Source organism: Tupaia chinensis, unplaced genomic scaffold (assembly GCF_000334495.1).
Source record: "Tupaia chinensis unplaced genomic scaffold, TupChi_1.0 Scaffold000671_1, whole genome shotgun sequence".
In the NCBI taxonomy this organism is placed as follows: domain Eukaryota; kingdom Metazoa; phylum Chordata; class Mammalia; order Scandentia; family Tupaiidae; genus Tupaia; species Tupaia belangeri.
Genome location: NW_006160193.1, coordinates 5,604,101 through 5,626,423, shown reverse-complemented (window position 1 = coordinate 5,626,423; position 22,323 = coordinate 5,604,101). Strand labels below are relative to the sequence as shown.

At 45.7% G+C, this 22,323-nt stretch overlaps 1 protein-coding gene across 4 annotated transcripts in view; it reads right to left on the bottom strand.

Annotated features, from left to right (window-relative positions):
- PPP2R5C (protein phosphatase 2 regulatory subunit B'gamma) overlaps window positions 1–22,323 on the bottom strand; it is a 196,130-nt gene that overhangs the window by 160,627 nt on the left and 13,180 nt on the right. For all 4 annotated transcript variants that reach the window (XM_027776359.1, XM_027776361.1, XM_027776363.1 and 1 more), the window contains exon 2: window positions 11,558–11,723. The gene's annotated coding sequence lies outside the window, so the exon portion shown is untranslated. The remainder of the gene's footprint in view (window positions 1–11,557; window positions 11,724–22,323) is intronic.

Here is a 22,323-nt window from a genome sequence, read left to right as displayed (position 1 = left end):
CCACGATTAATTTACTCCTCTCCTAAGTCGCTTAAAAACACTGGTCTCTTCACTTAAGATTTCTACCTTCCAGATGAAAAATGTCAAGTGAAGGGATTAATTCAGAAAAATGACTCAATGAACAGGTCTATTGAACTATATTGAACTGATGAAATGAACTATATTGAACTGATGAAATGAACTATACTGAACTGATTAAATGAACTATATTGAACTGATTAAAAAAATATAAAGATATGGGCCAGCAGGCGGCATGGCATGGTGGTTAAGGCACGGGACTCCTACATGGCCAACTGAGGTTTGAGTCCTGGACCAGGGGGTTTGCTTTCTAAAAAAATAAAAAGATATGGGCCAGCAGGCGGCATGGTGGTTAAGGCACGGGACTCCTACATGGCCAACTGAGGTTTGAGTCCTGGACCAGGGGGTTTGCTTTCTCACTTTCTCTCTCTCTCTGGTGAGCATGTGTGTGGTATAGCAAAGTAAAAATAAATAAATAATAAAAAAAACATATAAAGACATGAAATACCATTTTCTATGTAACAAATAACTAAAGCTTCTGAATGACCCCCCAGCATGGCAGGTGATGGGGTGGCATCTCCCACATACCACAGACGTACACACGGCAGCCCCTCTGCAGAGTGTGGATGAGATCCACAAGGGCTTTGCAAATGGAGTAGCCAATGATTGTTAAAAATTCCCACTAATGTCAGGAATAAGACAAGACAGCTACTCTCACCAAGACTACATAACCTCTTACTGGAGTTATTAGTCAACTCAAGAGAAAGACACGAGAAGTGTAAGAATTAGAAACCAAGGGGTAGGGGGCTGGCAGACGGTGTGATTCTTAGGGTGCTGGACTGCCACATGACTGACCATGGTTCAAGTCCCAGACCTGGCAGCTTGCTTTCTCACTGCCCTCCCGCCCCCTGCCAAATAATAATAATAATAATGAATTAAATAATAATTCTTAAAAAAAAAAAAAGAAATCAAGAGGTGAAATTATGTGCAGATGATCTTATTAGATACCTGGCACACTCGAAAGAAGCAACTGTGGGGCCAGCAGGTGGTGGTGGCGTGGTGGTTAAGGGTGCTGGACTCCCACATGGCTGACCTCAGTTCAAGTCCCAGACCTAGCAGCTTGTGGTCTTTCTCTCTCTCTCTCACTCTCGCTCTCATTCTGTCCCTCTCTGGTCAAATTAAAATAAATAAATAAATAAAGTTATTTATTTAGCTTTACTTATTTTATTTTCTTATTTTAATTTGACCAGAGAGGGACAGAGCAAGAGAGAACGGAAGTGAAAAAGCTAGCCACCAGGTCTGGGACTTGACCCGTGGTCAGCCATGTGGAAGTCCAGTACCCTTAACCACCACACTACCTGCCAGCCCCAATAATTCTCTTTTTTTTTTTTTTAAAGAAGCAACTGAAGAACTGCAAACGATAACTCCCTAAGGGAGTAGGGTACAAAGGTAAAATCCCGAAATCGATAGCCTTCCTATAAACAACAAACAACTGCAGATGCTCCTTTACTTATGATGGTGTTACATCCTGATGAGCTCACTGTAAACTAAAACATCATAAACTGACAATGCATGTAATGCACCTAACCTACTAAACATCACAGCTTGGCCTAGCCTACCTTAAGCGTGTGCAGAACACTTAATTAGCCTACAGTTAGGCAAAATCATCTAACACAATGCTTTCTTTTATAAAGTGCTGAGTATCTCATGAGATTTATCGACTACTGCACTGAAAATGAAAAGCAGAATGGTTGTATGAGTACACAAGGACAATTTCTACTGAATGTCTACCACTTTCACACTGTGCTAGAACTGAAAGGTCGTAAGTTGAATCATCAGCTTACGTAAGCGGAGGACTTATGTAAGAGAAGACCCCATTTACAACAGCAACAACAGACTACCTGGGCATGAACTTAATGAGAAATGTGCAAAATACACGAGGGAAACTTAAAAACACCCCCAAAAGGGAATAAAACAGGCTCTGGAAAATAGACGTAGCATACCCTTAGTTAAGAGGAAACAAATTCACAGGATGCCAACCCTCCCCCAGGTATTTTAAAAATTTAATGGGATCCCAATCAAATGCCAACAGTTCTTTTTGCAGCGAGATGGGCCAACTCAAAGTTCCAGTCATCTGGAGTAATGCCAATATTATTGGGAATATAGTCACAATAACATCAATGATGCTGAAATCAAGACTTGTGTAAGACAGAAATAAAACTTTGGGAATCCAAAGAACAAGTGAAAACAATGGTGGAATTGAATTGAAAATACCCGTATGAACACAAAATTAAAATATTAGATTCTAGTTCTTTCTGTTGAAAACACTTAAAAATAATGTTAGCAGCAGGGAATATCTCTATAACCAAGAGTTTGACCTCTAATATCACTGCCCACCGAAAGGAACCAGAGCTCTTTGAAAAATAGCTGATTCCAAGTCTGGGTCAGGGAAAATACTAAACGAGCTTGGGGCTAGCTGACTGCGTTGGCAATAAAGGAATCACAAACAAATGACGCTATGTCAGAAACACACTGGAGCTGTCTTAGAGGGCACTGGGTGATTGAGAATAAGCACGGAACCATCAGAAAGAATAAGGCTCTTAGTAGAACAAAGCACACTAAAGTCAAAGACAATACAGTAGTCCACAATTACATTCAAAAAGAAAGCTAGAAAACAGCTTAAGTTGGCACCATTTAAAGGACACTAGCAACTGAAAAACATAAATTCATCTCGTCCTGCTTTTCCAGCAGGAACTATGTTTCAGGGTAACCAAATAGCTCCAGTTGGTAAGAAAAAAATCACTGCTCTCAGAAGAAGGCCAAACTGAATGTTGAACTCTCTAGTGAAACACTGACTCTGGCGAGGATTATCAACTGGTGTTTAAACCATTAACATACGGTTGATAGGCGACAGTCACTGGCAGCGTGCCAAAATATACTTTCCAAATTATTACCAGCACTTTTTGAATGGCAAAGAAAAACATGTCATTGTACAATGGAGAGATTAATCTGTCACCACCTTGATTTGTAGCAAAATTTAGCATCAGTTCTGATAAGCAACAGGAGATTATGCATCTCTCACAATAATGACACTAGTTCTTGAGTTATACAGCATCAGTGTCACCTCTCATGTATTCTAGGCTAAAAAAAAGTTTGCATTTACAGGAACTACAGGAGATAAGGGGAATATTTGGCAGAACAACTGGCTTAGCTACTTTAACAAGTCAATGTTCCAGTTTCAGGTACTCCGAGTGGCAGTGCCTCCAGATGTCCACCAGAAGCAAAACAAATCTCTGTTGAAAAAGATATCCTCATTCTAGGTTTATTTGAGTATAATGACCAGCATACAATAAGAAATAATAGGGTACAAAAGAAAGTAAGACATCACAAACAAAATGTGACCAACATTTTGTACCATTTAGTTTACTTATGATGGTGTTACATCCTGATGAGCTCACTGTAAACTAAAACATCATAAACTGACAATGCATGTAATGCACCTAACCTACTAAACATCACAGCTTGGCCTAGCCTACCTTAAGCGTGTGCAGAACACTTAATTAGCCTACAGTTAGGCAAAATCATCTAACACAATGCTTTCTTTTATAAAGTGCTGAGTATCTCATGAGATTTATCGACTACTGCACTGAAAATGAAAAGCAGAATGGTTGTATGAGTACACAAGGACAATTTCTACTGAATGTCTACCACTTTCACACTGTGCTAGAACTGAAAGGTCGTAAGTTGAATCATCAGCTTACGTAAGCGGAGGACTTATGTAAGAGAAGACCCCATTTACAACAGCAACAACAGACTACCTGGGCATGAACTTAATGAGAAATGTGCAAAATACACGAGGGAAACTTAAAAACACCCCCAAAAGGGAATAAAACAGGCTCTGGAAAATAGACGTAGCATACCCTTAGTTAAGAGGAAACAAATTCACAGGATGCCAACCCTCCCCCAGGTATTTTAAAAATTTAATGGGATCCCAATCAAATGCCAACAGTTCTTTTTGCAGCGAGATGGGCCAACTCAAAGTTCCAGTCATCTGGAGTAATGCCAATATTATTGGGAATATAGTCACAATAACATCAATGATGCTGAAATCAAGACTTGTGTAAGACAGAAATAAAACTTTGGGAATCCAAAGAACAAGTGAAAACAATGGTGGAATTGAATTGAAAATACCCGTATGAACACAAAATTAAAATATTAGATTCTAGTTCTTTCTGTTGAAAACACTTAAAAATAATGTTAGCAGCAGGGAATATCTCTATAACCAAGAGTTTGACCTCTAATATCACTGCCCACCGAAAGGAACCAGAGCTCTTTGAAAAATAGCTGATTCCAAGTCTGGGTCAGGGAAAATACTAAACGAGCTTGGGGCTAGCTGACTGCGTTGGCAATAAAGGAATCACAAACAAATGACGCTATGTCAGAAACACACTGGAGCTGTCTTAGAGGGCACTGGGTGATTGAGAATAAGCACGGAACCATCAGAAAGAATAAGGCTCTTAGTAGAACAAAGCACACTAAAGTCAAAGACAATACAGTAGTCCACAATTACATTCAAAAAGAAAGCTAGAAAACAGCTTAAGTTGGCACCATTTAAAGGACACTAGCAACTGAAAAACATAAATTCATCTCGTCCTGCTTTTCCAGCAGGAACTATGTTTCAGGGTAACCAAATAGCTCCAGTTGGTAAGAAAAAAATCACTGCTCTCAGAAGAAGGCCAAACTGAATGTTGAACTCTCTAGTGAAACACTGACTCTGGCGAGGATTATCAACTGGTGTTTAAACCATTAACATACGGTTGATAGGCGACAGTCACTGGCAGCGTGCCAAAATATACTTTCCAAATTATTACCAGCACTTTTTGAATGGCAAAGAAAAACATGTCATTGTACAATGGAGAGATTAATCTGTCACCACCTTGATTTGTAGCAAAATTTAGCATCAGTTCTGATAAGCAACAGGAGATTATGCATCTCTCACAATAATGACACTAGTTCTTGAGTTATACAGCATCAGTGTCACCTCTCATGTATTCTAGGCTAAAAAAAAGTTTGCATTTACAGGAACTACAGGAGATAAGGGGAATATTTGGCAGAACAACTGGCTTAGCTACTTTAACAAGTCAATGTTCCAGTTTCAGGTACTCCGAGTGGCAGTGCCTCCAGATGTCCACCAGAAGCAAAACAAATCTCTGTTGAAAAAGATATCCTCATTCTAGGTTTATTTGAGTATAATGACCAGCATACAATAAGAAATAATAGGGTACAAAAGAAAGTAAGACATCACAAACAAAATGTGACCAACATTTTGTACCATTTAGTACCACCTGACATAAGCTATAAGACAACGATTCTTACTATACTTGAAGAAATGACAAATTTGGGGCCAGCAAGTGGCATGGAGCTAAGGCAACTGGATCCTAAATGGCTTACTGTGTGGTTTGAGTCCTGGACCTGGGGCCATGCATGTCCAAAATCCTGAGAGGAGAAGAGAAGGGTCTATGGAGTGGCCATCGACCCTAAATGTTGATTTCTTTTTTTTTTTTTTTTTTTTTTTTTGAGATTTTCGCTATAGGGCGCGTGCGCTCGCTAGACAGACAGAGAGAGACATTAGAGACAGAAAGCGAGAAATCACCCCCTAGGGGAGATGGTCACGCCACAATCCCCTCTCCTCCATTCTCCTCTTGGGATCTTGGGCACGCACGCACACGCGCCTGGCGTGAGTTTTAAGCCACCAGGTCTGGGACGCGAACCGCGGTCAACTATGTGGGAGTCCAGCGACATAGCCATTACACTAACTGCTGGTTCCCCACACTAAACGGTGATTTCTCATTTTCCTCCTCCCCCCTGGGTTCTCTCTCTCTGGCAAACACATACATCCCAGAGCAAACTAAAAAAATAATAAAATAAAATAAAATAAAATAAAATAAAATAAAATAAAATAAATGGAAAGAGGGTATGAAGATGCTTTAAATGATACTGCATATTATAAAAGGACCAAGCAGAACTTCTAGATGTGAATAAAAATTACCATAAATTAAAAGCCCAACAGATTGAATACAGATCAACAAACCTGAAGATTTTCAATAAATTCAGAGACTTGAGGATAACCATTTAGAAACTTTGATAGCAATTTTACAGGGTAATTTTATGTCTAGTGACTATTATGATAATAAAAAGTGGGTGCATTTTTGTATTTCACTTATCCAGGATGCCTGACTGTCACAATTCAATAACAAGACAAGCAACTTAACAAGAGGCAAAGATTTGAACAGACATCTTGTCAAAAATATGCAGATGGCTCACAGGCACATGAAAAGATGCTTACCATCTCCAGTCACAGGAAAACTCACGTGAAAGCCACAGCGAGACACTACTAAACATAAGCTAAAAGACAATGACAAGTGCTGGCAAGAACATGGATGTAACGAAGCGCTGATGAGAATGGACATGCCGCAACTGTTTTTGAAAACCATTTGGTAGTTAATTAACAAACTAAACATGAGCTTACCATACAAACCAGCAATTCCACTCCTAGGTTTCTAGACGTGAGAAGTCAAAAATCCATGTTCACACAAAGATTTGGGGGCAAACATTCATAGCAGCATTATTCATAATAGCTAAAAACCCACCCAGATGCCCATTATCTGATGAATGGATAAATAAAACGCGTATATCCACGTAACAGGATATTATTCAGCACTAAAAAGAAATAAACTACTCAATACAGGCGAACCTCAAAAACATTATGCCAAGCGAAAGCCAGATGTTAAAGGCCACATTCCGTCTGATTTCAGTACATGAGCGATGAGAGGTCTGGAACAGGCGAATGCAGAGACAGAAAGCAGGTCAGTGGTTGTCTGCTGCTGGGGATGGGATGGGAATCGATGGCAAACCGCCATGAAGTCACTTCTGGAGGGTGACAGAAGTCTAAGCCCAGGCTGTGGTAAGAGCTGCATAACTTGACACATTTGTTAAATAATGAAATTTCCACTTAGAGCGGGTGAATTTTAGGGAATATAAACTATGTCTCAATAAAACTCTCTTGGGGTAGTCCTCTGACCTGGTGGTTAAGGCAGCTGGATCCTCCATGGCTGAGTGTGCAATGCGAATGCGGGCCCCAGTGGCTTGAAAAACTGGCACATATACATGCAAGCCCAAAATCTCAACAAGAGGAAGAAGGGGGGGGGCAGGGACTGCATGTGGCCATGCATGACCAGGGAGCGCTCTCTCCATCCTCTCCCTGTCTGTCTGTCTCTCTCGGGTGACCACAGGCATCCTCTGGCAAATTAAAACAAAACACAAAACACTATATAAAAAAGTGACTTGAAAAACTGGAAAAGAAAATTCAGGGATAGAGCTGAAGTTAATCACAGAGGAATATATGGCTTTAAATTCTTCTATTATTAAAAAGTAAACTAAAACTAAATGAGCTCTATATTCAACCTAATTGAGGAAAAGGATGAAATAAATTCGATGAGTAATTAAATATAGAGATGAATGATACTGAGCACAAACAAAATAATCAAAATAATAAATGAGCTCATAAAAAGACGTCCACACGGACATGAAGAGGTTAAAGAATATCACATACTTGTTAGTACAAGACCTCTTCTGAACCGGCCCAATACAGAATGAAGCCCCGGGCTAATCGGGCTAATCGTAGAGAACAGACCCCACCTGGGTCCTAGGCCAAGCTTCTAACCCTATTCCGTGGACACATATGTTATGCCTCATTTACTTATTTCTGGAATCTGGCTGCATCTTACAGTCCCCGCATGGGAAGGCAGCAAGAAAGTGCTGCTTAGCAACCTCTGCAGATCACCTCTGGAAAAGCTCAGGAAGTGCCAGCGTCAGTGCAGCTTAGATTTGATAAAGCAAAGTAGTGCAGAAAGGTTAGAGAACAGCACACCAGCTTCACGTAAATACAGAGGCAAAGATTCAAAAGAAAAGGCGCTGTATAAAAATAATATATTCCAACAAAGAAAAGTTTATTCCAGTAAAGCAAAGATAGTTAAAAACCAGAAATACCTATCAACGCAGTAATATAATATTACGTCTTAAGGAAAGGAATCACTGGCATGTGATAGAATTCAGCACACACTGGCAAGTCCCTGACCAGCCTGGAGGGGTCCCTGCGAGGGCCATGCTGGTATGCTAGGGAGGCCAGCATCTGGTTAAAAACTGCTCACCGGAAACCAAGCGCCACTCTTACATCCCACCAGGAGATGCTGAAGCTCTTTCCTAAACCAGGAGGAAACAAGGGTGCCACATGCCACTTGTTACCCACGTGTAACCGGGCTTAGCTAGTGGTGTTGTAAAGGTAAAGTAACGAGGGCTGGCCCCACCGCGCAGTGGTTAGCGCCGACACAGGGAGCCATTACCACAGCTGACCATGATGTGGATCTGGGTCCCCGCTGTGAGCGTGTGTGCCCAGGTCCTGCTGGGAAGGGGGGCAGAGAAGAAAGGACCACAGTGTGACAGCACCCTGAGGGCGGTGCGCGCGTGCTATCTCCCTGGTGAATGCACGTGCCCTCTGGCAATTAAAAAATTAATAACTAGTATATACAGGCAAAGATATTAGGAGAGCTAAGAGAACACAATTACAAAGAACTCTAATAAAAAATGACTAAGGTCAATAAACATTCGATAAGGCGATGGCATAAAAAATGTACAAATCAGTAACTTTTCATGAGATTAGCAAAAACCAATTAGAGGAGATGGAAAATATATAACCCAGTCATAAGAGTGACAAAAACTATGATGTTATTTAGAAATAAATTTAATGGAAAGGTATAGATTTATAAGAAAACCGTAAAATCTTTCAAGTCAGAAAACAAGACCCAGAAACATGGAGGAGCGTATTAGCTTCCTCGGTGGGAAAAGTGTCAGCGTTGCCCGAACTGACGTGAACTCTGATGTATTTCCAATCAATTTCATCTTTTTTTCTGAATTAGATGAACTTATTTTGGCATATACAGAGAAGCACTCATGTTTCTGAACAGATCAGAAAGAATTATCAACCATCAGACAAGACCGGGGAGGGGAACTGGCTTGACTCACACGAAGTCCTCCTGGATGTGCGGAATTGCTCCTCGGAATTTACCCTTTAGGGGAACGGGGGAAACATGCCGGTGAAAGTACTTGCATGTCTTCTTTCCCCCAGGGGTTTTTACCTTAGGGCACGTGTGCTCACTGGAGAGAGACAGAGACATTGAGAGAGAAAGTAAAAAATCCCCCCCCAGGGGGTTGGCCATGCCTCAATCCCTTCTCCTCCATTCTCCTGCTAGGATCTTGGGCATGCAGGCACACATACCCAGTGTGAGTTTCAAGCCACTGGGTCCAGGAATCAAACTGTGGTTGTCTGTATGAAAGTCCAGTGACATAACCGCTACACCATCTGCTGGCCCCTTGCATGCCATTCTTTTTTTTTAATTATTATTTAAGTTTATTTATTTTAACTTGACTAGAGACAGAATGAGCGAGCAAGAGAGAGAGAGGGGAGAAGTGGGAAAGTAAGCCGCCAGGTCCGGGACTCGAACTGCAGCTGGCCGTGTGGGAGTCCAGCACCCTTACTCACCACGTCACCTGTCGGCCCTTGCATGCTATTCTTACTAAGGATAATGAGAAAGGGAGAAAATGGAGGTTGGGGATAGCAAACAGGCAGGACAGATGCCTGGGAAAGCGCGTACGCAGACTCCTGGCAGAGGCAAAGGAAGCCAGGAAGTATACCCAGGCCTGCACTGACTGGTGCCTGCACAGGCCCTGCCACAAACACCAAGGGATGCCGTGGTCAAGCAAGAGCCAAGTTCCAGCTGGATGGGGGTTAGGAACAGGGTTTGACGCAGTAATGGTCATGCAAAGCCTTTTCATTCTAGACATCCAAGTGACTGACTCTGGGCCTCCTGGGGCAACCAGGAGGAGGGTTCACGTGCACATATTCCTTTCCTCATTTCCCATCTGAGAAGTGCTCCAGAAAAGCAGCAGCTTCCTTCTAATTCTGTGTGTCTTGCACCTAGAACAGGGCCTGCTTCCGCAGGCACTTAACACACCTACCTATCAATGAATGAACAGTTCAGAAAGGCATGAGCTATTTGGGATGGGGAAGATGGCCAACAGTGAATTAGTGCACATATCAGCTACCACAAAGGTAACCCGATTATAAACCAATACCAGCTCTGTGAAATGCAGTGATTGGACAGCCTGGGTTTCGAGCCAGCAAAGGGCAGGAATTCATCAAGTCCACCATCTATCCACCAGTCCACCTACCTACGTATGCATCCATCCATCCACCCACCCATCCATCCATCCACCTATCCATCCATCCATCCATCCATCCATCCATTCACCCATCCACCCATCCATCATCCATCCACCCATCCATCCATCCATCCATCATCACCATCCATCCATCCATCCATCCATCATCGCCATCCATCCATCCATCAGCCAGCCAGCCAGCCACCCGCCTGCCCATCCTGTCCTTTCTCCACCCAGCACACCTGTAATGACCTCCTACATCTGCCCCTAGTGGGCAAGGCACTGGGTAGGCTGTAAAGAAGATAAACTTTACTCAATCAAAATTAATTGTGTGGAAAATGCCCATTTTTAAATTTAGCATACTAATCTTATACTTTGCTAATATTCAAGTTTTCAGAGGATCACGATGACTGGAGGGTCCTACTCTATTTTCCTTGACAGGAAATTTTGAAGAAATTCATTCAAGATTTTCCTTGACAGAATCTCTTAAAGGAAGACTTTAAGGATTGAACACCTTCAGGTAGAAAGGGGTAGTTGTGGGGCCAGTGAGTGGCACGGTGGTTAAGGTGTTGTACTCCCACATGGCCAACCATGGTTTGAGTCCCAGACCTGGTGACTTGCTTTCTCTCACTCTCTCTGTCTCCCTCTGATCAAATTAAAAGATAAATAATAACAAGTAAAATTAAATAAAACTTTTTTTCAAAAAGGGGGTGACTGTGCCATTTTGGGGGGAAATTCGAAGTAAATACCACGTTTCCCAGACTAATCACAAATAAGCCTGAGGACACATAATCCCAAATGACTTAGAACTAAGGAAGTCTATAAAGCAGGGTGGTGACAGTCTTCACTTCTCCAACACTGGCGAAAGAAAGAGGTCCACTATGAGTTTTACAACAACTCGGTTTGTAGTAACTGCTTTCAAAATTGCTGGAGTTCTAGACAAAAAGCATCATTTAAAAGAAAAACTGGCTAGCTTAATTATAACTAATACAAGCAGATTTTAAGTTTGTTCTATTTTATTAATGTAGTATACCTGCAATATATTAGTTATTAGATTTTTATCTTCAATAGCTCTGGAATTCAAAATACTAGTAGAGTAGATAATGTTAGTGGCATTTAGGCAAAAAAAATAAACCTCAAGCTAGAAAGAGAATCCCACAAGATATAAACACGGCAAAGGTAGAAGCTACAAATTCTCACAACATTACTCCTGTTCCCCAAACAGCCAACATCGAACTTTGAAAAGACAAATGGAAATTACCTTTTAACGATGGTAGTTTCTGAAGTTCTCTATTATTGCTGATGCTAAACCTTGAAGAACTCTGCCGTTTGTCTTTCTTCACTATGGGCTGAGGGGCTGGTACTTTTATTTTAGTAGATACTGAAGACTGGACAGGAACAAGGCTGTTTTTCCTGCTGGAAATTTGCTTCCAAAACAAAAACAAAAACAAATAAGTATGTAAAATGATTGCATTTTATGGCATAGTTTATAAAATATAGAAAAAACCTGTACAGAAGTTTAGCTCTGGGACAGCCCCCTTCAGTCTGCTGTAGATAACGCGGGTCCCTAGTTACGGCAGTGCGAGGGTCCCATCCCACCCAGCTGCAGGTGAAGAGGCTCATGATGGCCCTTGTTCACGTACCTTCCTTCGAACTTTTCGCTTCTAAAGCCTGATGTATCAGTAGCTGGCCCTCTAAACACGTGCACATCCTAGTCCCGAGAACCTGTGAGGCTCTGACTTTACTGGCAGAGCGGCTCTGAGTGTGGGTGGAACTAGAACGTGAGATGGAGAGGCAATCCTGGCTTAACTATCCAGGTGGCCCCAGTGTCACCACACAGGCCCTCAACAGAGGCAGGCCTAGAGCAGAGAAGGCAGCGTGGTGACAGGAGGGGAGGTCAGACAGCCAGAGCCTGGATGACGCTGGCTGCTGGCTGTGAAGGCAGAGGGGCCACGAGTGAAGTAGTGTGGGTGGCCCCCGGAAGGTGGGAAAGGTCGGAAATGGTTCTCTAGAGCTCCTGGGAGAACACAGCCCGCTCCCTTAATCCTGACCCATGTCAGGCTTCTGACCTCGGGGTTGGGGCCGTATGATAAGAAGTTTGCGCTTCTCGTGGGCCGTAAGTGTGGCAATTTGCACGTGGTGTGAAGGAACGAACGTGGCTGAAGATCTCAGGACATGACAGGCGATCTCTGCGAGCTCACCACTCAGCCCTCGGAAATCGGGAAGGACCCGAGTGTCCAGACGTGCCCATCCTCTCGCTTCTCTCCCGCTGCACTCACCGCTCGGGTCCCCACTTGCACCCTCGCCTCCACACTGGATCGCGACGCCCAGGACTGCACGTGGGTGCTGGCAATGCTCAAGTGGGAGGTGGAAGAGAGTCCGTGGGCCCCCACAGCAGGGCCCCAGGGCCATGGGACGTCCCCTGTCCTCTGCACAGGCCCAGGGGACACCAGGGAGTTCAGCTGTGTCCTGGGCCCCCAGCTGAGGGCTTTCTGGGCAACCACCAGCAGACACAGGACTGCGGCAGCACCGTGAAGATTCTGTGCAACGTGCTCCCCGCCTCCCCGCCCCTTCCTGCCCGAAGAAGTGGAGTCATTTTCTGCACGTATGCTCTTCAGAAAGGCTATCAAACTCCACTCCAGGGTCACAGACGCACCAAGTCTATTCCAATGACAAGGGCCATGGAGGGAGACATGCCAAGTCAAGCCCCAAACTAATCTGTTCTCATCCTTGAATTAAATTTTCACTGAGCAGTAAGATGCTTTATTTTTTAATAAGGTGCGTAAGAATGCATGGAAAGATGAATTCTGCAGAGAACCAGGGGCCTAGGCCTCCTCAAATGTGCTTTCTTAGGCCTAAACCTTGACATGACAGTCTTGCCACCTGGTCATGAGAGCATGAGTCTTTCCTAAAATCCCCACCTATAACTCACCTCCTCCACCCCACTTAAAACTCCCACCAGATGCCTCCAGAAAAACCCCTGTTTCCATTCCACAGTCACAAACACTGACTCCTGGAAACTGTTTTCCCTTTAAATCATTATTATTCATTTAGTTCATCCACGAGCAAGAGAGACAGAGAGCAAGAGAATTCACTTTTAGCAGGGTCTCAATATGGTGCTCCGCCCGCCAGCTCAGCCAGTGCCAGATCACCATGTGTCCTGCGTACTCAGGGAGGTCTCTGGTTGTGAACTTGGAACCTTCTCACTTGGTCAGCCTTGTGCAGTGTCATGTTTTACTCTGTGTAAAACTGACCTTGTTTCAGACATTAAATCACATATCCATGCGTTCCCATAGATTGAAATTTATTTTTTTAAGGATTATTTTACTTAACTTTATTTACTTTAATTTGACCAGAGAGGGACAGAGTGAGTGAGAGAGACAGAGAGAGAGAGAGGGTGAGAGGAACTGAGAAAGCAAGCTACCAGGTCCAGGACTCAAACCGTGGTTGGCCATGTGTGAGTCCAGCACTTTCAACCACCACGCCATTTGCCGGCCCCACGTAGATTGAAATTTCTAATTCCTTTTCATGTGCCACACACACTGACTTTTGATAAACAAGTGGGTGGAGAGGAGGAAAAACAGCTCCACAACTGTCCACGTCCCCACAGGAAAATAAACCCCACACCATGTAACCACACTTACGAGGACGGGACACTGACCTGCTCACCCATGGAACAGAGTTCCACTTAGGGTCTGCAGCCCACTGGAGGGAGCATGCCAGGTGAGGTTTCCAGCGGCCCTCAGACCTGCCCACCCCAAGGCACCATCGGCTCCTTTCCCTTGGACCCGTGTCCTCGCCTCACTCTGGCCTCCTTCCTGACCATCCTCCTGGAGGCAGGCAGAGGAAACTTCCAGAAGAAGAATCTGGTCTCATCATCCCTGCAACCACTTCACTCCAGTTCCCCCTGGCTTCACGAAAGTCACAAACTTCCCCAGCTCCCCTTGCCATGGCTTGTAGGGCATGGTTCCTTGGCTCCTTCGAGGCCCCACCTCCTTGTGGTATATTCGGACCAGGGGGCTCTGTTTTCTCCTCGCCTGGACCCAGACATCATGCTTCCTTCTCATGCGTTTTCTGACAGCCATTATGTACTTGTAAATCTCTGCCCAGTGCCCGCCTGTGCTGGCCACCTTCCTACACACACCGGCCCTGGAACCAGAACTGGAGAGAAGGAAGACAGTGTGGAAGACTCAGGAGCAGCTACTCCACAGCTGCCTTCACCCCCAGTTTCTCCAACACTGCACTTTCCTGCACAGATAGGACACCTAAGTGTGAGGTGGTCAACCGAGACCATGAAGGGAGGATCTCATGCAGCCAGACTGAACTTGTCAGTGAACTCCGATCCCTGGGCTGATCCCAACACTCTGCCTTGACCCCTCTTTCCTTACCAGACACCCAGCAATTCCATTCTCTAGTGTCCTTCAGAATTCTCCCCTTCTGCAATTTTATAATGGACTGGCCAAACTGCCACCACTTACATGCCAGAGATGACATGACACTGGATGATACACCACTTAAGAAGTGCTTGTACCTCCAAAAAGTCCAGTCTGAATCGGATATGCCTTGAGATCTAAGCATCACCAGGAAACCCCATGACCTGTAGAGACGCGACCTGCAGAACGTGGGGTGTGCTGTGCAAAGAGTGGAACCGCGGGAGCTCAGCAGCTCAAATGCCACTTCAAGGTAACGTCTTCCCCACCTGCTCATCATGTAGTCAGACTCAGTCACCTCCTTGATATTCTTGTGTTTACATCAGACCCTAAATCACGTCTGCGCCTACAGAGAGATGTTCACGTTTGAGGGCAGGGACGGTAGCTCATCTCCCTTTAACATGCATGTTTGCAGACCCTTCTTTACTATGCACCTTTTGTATCTTAACCCCTCAACTGCACCCTCTGCACAATAGCTTCCGTGCACAAATGCACTCTACCAATATCAAACCTATTTCTGCATGCTTTTTAAAGATCTTTTGAAAGAGTGGCTTCATCAAAATAGTGTGCTACTGACAAAGACAGACATACAGATCAATGCAACAGAATTGAGAGCCAAGACCATTGAGTGGGGAAAAAATAGTTTCAACAACAAATGGTGTAAGGACAACTGGATAGTAATGTGGAAAAGAATGAAGTTGGACCCCACCTCATACCTCATACAAAGAATCATCCAAAACAGACCAAAGACCTAAATATAGAAGCAAAGCATAAAACTCTTAGAGGAATGCAGAGGTAAATCTTTACCTTGGCTTTGACAATGGTTTCTTGGATATAATTCCAAAAGAACAAGCAACTTGGGACTGGGAGGTGGTGTGATGGTTAAGGTGCTGGACTCCCATGTGGCCGACTGGGGTTCGAGTCCCAGACCTAGCAGCTTGTCTTCTTCATTCCCTCCTTCTCTCTCTGTCTCTCTGGTCAAATTGAAGAATAATAATAAATTAAATGAAATAATTCTTTTTTAAAGATTTATTTGTTTATTTAATTCCATTTGTTATTATTTTTTTCAATGTCACCAGAGACAGACAGAGAAAGAGAGAAAGGCAAAGCAAGAAAGCAAGCCACCAGGTCCAGGACTCGAACCACGGTTGGTCATGTGGGAATCCAGCACCTTTAACCACCATGCCACCTGCTGGTCCCAAATTAAATAATTATTTTAAAAAGTAATAAAAAGAGACCAATAGTTGGCATAATGGCTATGTCGCTGGACTCCCATGTAGCCGACTGCAGTTCAAGTCCCAGACCTGGTGGCTTGAGCTCACGCCAGGCACGTGTGCATGTGTATCCAAGGAGAACAGAGGAGACGGGATTGCAGCATGGCCATCCGCCCTAGGGGGTGATTTCTTGTTTTCTGTCTCTCTGTCTTTCTTGTGAGCGCGCGTGCCCTATAGCAAAAAACCCTCAAAAAAAAAATTAAATAAATAAAAAAGAACAAGCAACTAAAGAAAAAACAGATAAAACAGGCTTTATAAAAACTAAAACCTTGGGACCAGAAGATGGTGTAATGGCTATGTCGCAAGACTCTTACGTAGTTGATCAGGTTTGAGTCTCAGACCCAGTGGCTTAAACTCACACTGGGCGTGTGTGTGTCCAGGATCCCAAGAAGAGAATGGAGGAGAAGGGATTGTGGTATGGCCATCCCCCTCCGGGGGGGATTTCTCGCTGTCTCTCTGTCTCTCTGGTGAGCATATGTGCCCCAAAGCAAAAATCTCTCTTAAAAAAAAAAATTAAAAACTTTTGTGCATCAAAAGACACAATTGAGAAAGTAAAAAGATGACCCACAGAATGGGGGAAAATACTTCCAAATTACATATCTGATCAGGGTCTAGTATCTGGAATATATATATTAAAAAAAAAAACTCTAACTAATAAACACAGAAAGATAATCCAATCAAAAATAGGCAAAGTGCTTGAGCAGACATTTCTCAAAAACAAAAACAAAAAAGTGGCCAACAAGCCATGAAAAGATGCTCAACATCTTTAACCATTAAGGAAATACAAATGAAAACTACAATGACATGTACCTTCACACCCAATAGGATGGCTATAATTTTAAAAACAAAATAAAACAAAACAAAACAGAAAATTACAGTGTTAGCAAGAGTGTAGAAAAACTAGAACCTGTGTACATTGTTGGTGGAAACATAAAATCGGGGAGCTGACGTGGAAAGCAGTCTGGTTGTTCTCAGCAAATTAAACATAAAGTTACCACTGTGACCCAACAATCCCACTCCGTGGATGTACACCCAAAAGAACTGAAAACAACTGTCCAAATGAGAACTTGTTCCCAAACATTCACAGCAGCATCGTTCACAACAGTCCAAGGATGGAAACGAGCCAGATGCCCATCAGCTGATGAAACCAAGTGTTACCTCCAAACAAGGGAATACCATCCAGCCACAGAAAACATGCAGTACTGCTGCAGGCCACGACACGGAACTGGAAAACATGCGACGTGAAGGAGTGAGGAACAAAGGGACACACGCTGTATGATACACTTACACGGAAAGTCTGTGGGGAGCAGAGTGACTGCTAATGGGTCTGGGGTTTCTTTTGGGGTGAAGAACGTGTTCTAGAACTAGATGGTGGTGACGGGTCACACTGCTCTGACCACCCCCGATTCTTCCAGCTTACCACTACAGACAGCAACGACAGGCGTCTCCTCAGGCACGCATCTGTCCGCCTTACAGATGCATAAAAAGTGGACCTCTAGCTTTAACATTGCAGAAAATCTTTGTTAAGACATACGATACTGTTTCGCTACTGGCTTGGGTAAAATCTGACAAAGACTCGATTCTCCCTTTGGTCACTCCTCTGGGAAGGAGGTGATGGATAGTTTACCTACCCACTCACCAAGGTGACAGGTGCCCCAGGCTTTGCTTTAGCCTCTGTATGTCTGGCTTAATGACATGAAATTATCACCAAACTCGGCATTATTTATTGAACCAATCAAAATAGCTGGTCATTTCCACTCCCTAGGAGCCCTTGAAAGTCAGTGGTCCCCAAAGTTTCAGGGTGCTCCTCTGCCCACAAAGTAGCTGTACATGGCTGCATTTTCCAGGCAGACTGCAGGGCTCTGGGATGATCTGAAATGCTACCTGAGACTCCTGCTGGCCACTGGCCTGGAAGCCACAACAGTGAAGTAGAAGTCATCCCTTCCACATCCTTTCCCAGGGCCTCTTTACTGAGGAGACACCAGGGCCCTGAGTGAGGGTGTGTCTGTAAACGGGGGCCTGGGATCCTGGAATCATTGGTGGGGTGGCAGGGGCAGGGTAAAGTGAAACGGCCAGTCTGCGCAGCTAGGGGAGGGGCTGCGCAGCCCGGGTGCTGAGCTGCTATGCCTGGGGCCTGACCCCCGCCAAACACTGCGAGGCCACAGGGGTGCAGAGGCAAAGTGTGGCACTTCCTCAGGGGTCCGAGGCCTCGTCCAGGTCTTCCTGGAAGCCTTTCGTAAGGAGGAGGGAACATGGCACTAGAGGCTCCCTCACTCGGGAGAAAGTGCACCCGTCCCCTGCAGTTTCTAAGATGAGCCTGACTGTCCCAGTGCCCAGCAGTCACCCCGCCCCCCAAAACTCCCACGTAGCCAGGCGACAGCACACTCATAAATGTGGAGTAAAAGAACCTAAACCCAAGCAGCAGATACATGAATGTTTGTTTAATTTCTGTACTTTGAAATATTTCATCCAAACAAAAAACCTGGGGACTGGATTGGTGACTAAGCCTCCCGCCCTGATGAGTCTCTATGGCTGGGATCACTATGCTAGACAAGCGCTGTACACCTCCGCCCCAGCCCTGCAGTTCTCAGTGGGCAGGGCCAGAGCACCCATCTCTCAGAAACTTCTCCATGGGGCACGGAGTCCTGCAAAAAGGACAACTCTCACAGGACACAGCCAGTGCAGGTCTTGGACAGGGGCCCAGGGACAGAGACCCATGAGCAGTAACGTGGCCGGTCTCTTGCACTGACTCGGATGTGGATTCTACTAGGCGAGGATCAGGGAGCTCTAGCCCCTGAGCTCTCTGCCCTCGGCCTGGTTTGTAAATAAAGTTTTAATAGAACACGACCACACCTACTTGTTGACCACCGCCACTAGCTGCTCTCTCGCTACTCTAGCAGAGTCCAGTGGCTGCAAGAGAGACCACGCAACACCTAGAGGGTTCACTATTCGGCCCTTTCAGAAGAGCTGTGCTGGTCTCTGTGCTCGGCCAACATTCCTGGCTGAGAGGTGGAAGTCAAGGGGGAAGAGAGAGAGTCCTCTGAGAGAGGTTGACAGAGAGTGGCCACACCCTCATGCTTAGCAGCAAACCTGAGCCCCCGTTACAAGTGGGATGGGAAAGTTCTGACATCCAGTATCAGGAGGACCTGTGTGGCGCAGTTCAGGACAGGACATTCAGCAGGTGCAACTTCTGTCTGGAAATCACAGGGCTGGGCCAGAGGAAGGCAGGTGCCCGCCTCCATGAACATGGAGGGCGAGGACTTGGAGCCTCTGGGGACTGTGGAGAACAGGAGTGCCATGCGGGGCTGGAAAGGAAGAACATAATCTGGGGTCTGACTACTCATCTGTCACAGTCACACAGCCCCAAACCACCTCTGCAGAACACTGGTGAACCAAATGCTTTCGGGAAGAAAAAAGGGATTCTTCAAAGAAACCAAACTGTCTGAAAAACTAAGATGGTTAATGTTGGAGTCAATCCCTCCAAGCAAAGCTCTCTGTGTTCTGACCTCTAGGGGGTCAAAAGTCATGGTTGTGACTTTGAAAGCAAGCAGACAGCTGACAAACTGCTCAAGGCCTGAGCCCGTGGCCAGCTGTGCTGGTGTGCGGGAGCCTTCCCCTGCGCGTGAAAAAGCATGCACCCAAGGAGGCAGTTTTCTACTGGCCGCCCAGCTCAGCCCTTGCCTCGCTGTTCACACACAGCTGGTGAGAGTTTTTCAAATACTGAAGTCAGAAAGCCTCACTTCCCTGCTCAAAACACGCCACGGCTCGCTGTCACCCTTAGAACACAATCCAGAAAGCTGCAGACGGCGGTGTGGTGGCCCACCCTGCCTCCCCTGTGCTGGTCTCTCAGACTCCATTCCTCCTGCTCTCCCTGCCCCGGCTTCTCCTCAGCCACCTGGCCTTCTCTGCAGTGGACATTATGTTCACTTCCGCCTCAGGCCTTTGCGTGCTGCTGTCTCTGGAGGAATGACCTTCCCCAGATCTCTGCACTGCTGGTCCTTCCTTTCAGGTCTCACACCCTTACTGTCACCTGCTGGGTGAAACCATCCCTGACCATCCAAAGCAGTCCATGCTCCCAGAGCTGCCAGAAGTGGCCCTGCTTCCTGGAGGCCTGGAAACACTACAGACCGCTGTGGTCCTTACTCCGGTATGGAGAGCCCCACTGCTCTGCCAAGTGGGAGACATTGCGCACCCCGTGTCAGCAGCTCCCTTTACAGGCTGCTGCATCGCAGCCCCCTAACATCACTGGAGGCAAACTCCATGAGCTCAGGGGTCTGCTTTGCAGGGTTCTGAATCCCAGCACTGTCTCAGAATGTACCAGTAGGATCCCCTGGAGAGAAGCCTGCAAGGTAAAAGAGAATGGCTGAGATAGAGGGAGAAAAATGCTACTAGGAGAGAGAATGATTCCTCTGGTGAGCGGCAAAGGCACCTGACTCGAGAGCTTCGCTATCACACAATGTCCCCACCCGGTCTAGACAGGGCACTGGCCAGCAGAAAAAGGTCTGCTCTGCGAAGCAGGCCCGAGACGGGGTGAGGTGAGGGGAGCTACTGATGTCTGCAGCACTGGGCTGGTGCCAAAGTGACTGTGCTTCGGCACTGCTGAACTCTGATGTTTGTACTGGATACCTTCTCCAATAAATGGGGTTGTTCTACACATCCTTTCAATGAGCATTTCTCCCTTCACTTCTTTACTTTTCGCCACTGACTTATCTCTTGCTGTTGATTTTATATTTACACAATGGAAATGATGTTAAACACAAAGCAAATTGGAGCATTTTTTTTATTCGAGTTCAAAACGGGTTGTAAAGAGGCAGAGATCACTCACAACATCGGCAATGCCCCCGGCCCAGGAGCTGCTGATCAGTGTACAGGCCAGCGGTGGCAAAGACGCTGGCAAAGGAGACGAAAGCCCTGAAGATGAGGACCACAGCAGCTGGCCACAGGAAGGTGACGACCAACAGAGCGCAACCTTCGAAGCCGACCCTCTTCCAACTACAGAGTGGCTGCCAAAGAGCTCAACATCAACCAGTCTCCGGTGCTTCAGCACTACAGCAAATGGGAAAGTGAAAGGCTTCTGAGCGGATGCCTCACGAGCTGACCAAAGAAACTTGTCGTTTTGAAGTGTTGTCTTCTCTTACCCTATGCAACAAAAACCCATTTCCTGATCGGACTGCGATGTGAGACAAAAAGTGGATTTTAGATGACATACGGCGACACCAGCTCAGTGGCTGGACCAAGAAGCTCCAAAGCGTTTCCCAAAGCCAAACCTGCACCAAGAAAGGTCGTGGTCACTGTGTGGTGGGCTCTGACCCCTGCAGCCTTCTGACTCCCGGGGAACCGTCACCTGAGAAGTGTGTCGACATCGACCGGACGCACGAGCACCGCGCTGCCTGCAGCTGGCACTGGTCAGCACCCGGCCAGCGCTTCGCAAGGTGAACCGTCCAGGCTACGAAGTGCTGCCTCCTCCACCGCACTCACCTGCCCTCTCGCCAACCGACCACCATGTCTTCAAGCATCCTGACTTCTTGCAAGGAGAACACTTCTACAATCAGCAGGATGCAGAAGATGCTTTCCAAGAGTCTGTTGAACCCCGAAGCACAGATTTTGATGCCACAGGAACAAACAAACTTATTTCTCATCGTTGAAAAACTGCTGATTGTTATGGTTCCCACTTCAATGAATAAAGGTGTATTTGAGCCATGTTATAAAGATTTAAAACTCACAGTTTGAAGCCACCACTGCTTTTGGACCAACCTAATATTTTATTTCTTAGGCCCCAGATAAATAAATAGGAAATGTCTGAAAAGAAAGACTTGGAAGGACATAGTTGTGAGTTCTCTCGGGTCTTTCTAAGTCCCACTTGTGTGTATACCTCATGCACATCTGGCGTACAAACCTCTCCAGGAATATACTGGAGCAGTGTACTCCTCGCGTGTATATCCAGTGTGGCTGTATTCATGTGTGCACCAGGTGCGGCTGTACTCTCTGTGTGTGCACCAGGTGTGGCTGTATTCATGTGTGCACCAGGTGCGGCTGTACTCTCTGTGTGTGCACCAGGTGTGGCTGTACTCCATGTGTGTACCAGGTGTGGCTGTATTCGTGTGTGCACCAGGTGTGGCTGTACTCTATGGGTGCACCAGGTGTGGCTGTATTCATGTGTGTGCACCAGGTGTGGCTGTACTCCCTGTGTGTGCACCAGGTGTGGCTGTATTCGTGTGTGCACCAGATGTGGCTGTACTCTATGTGTGCACCAGGTGTGGCTGTACTCCCTGTGTGTGCACCAGGTGTGGCTGTACTTCCTGTGTGTGCACCAGGTGTGGCTG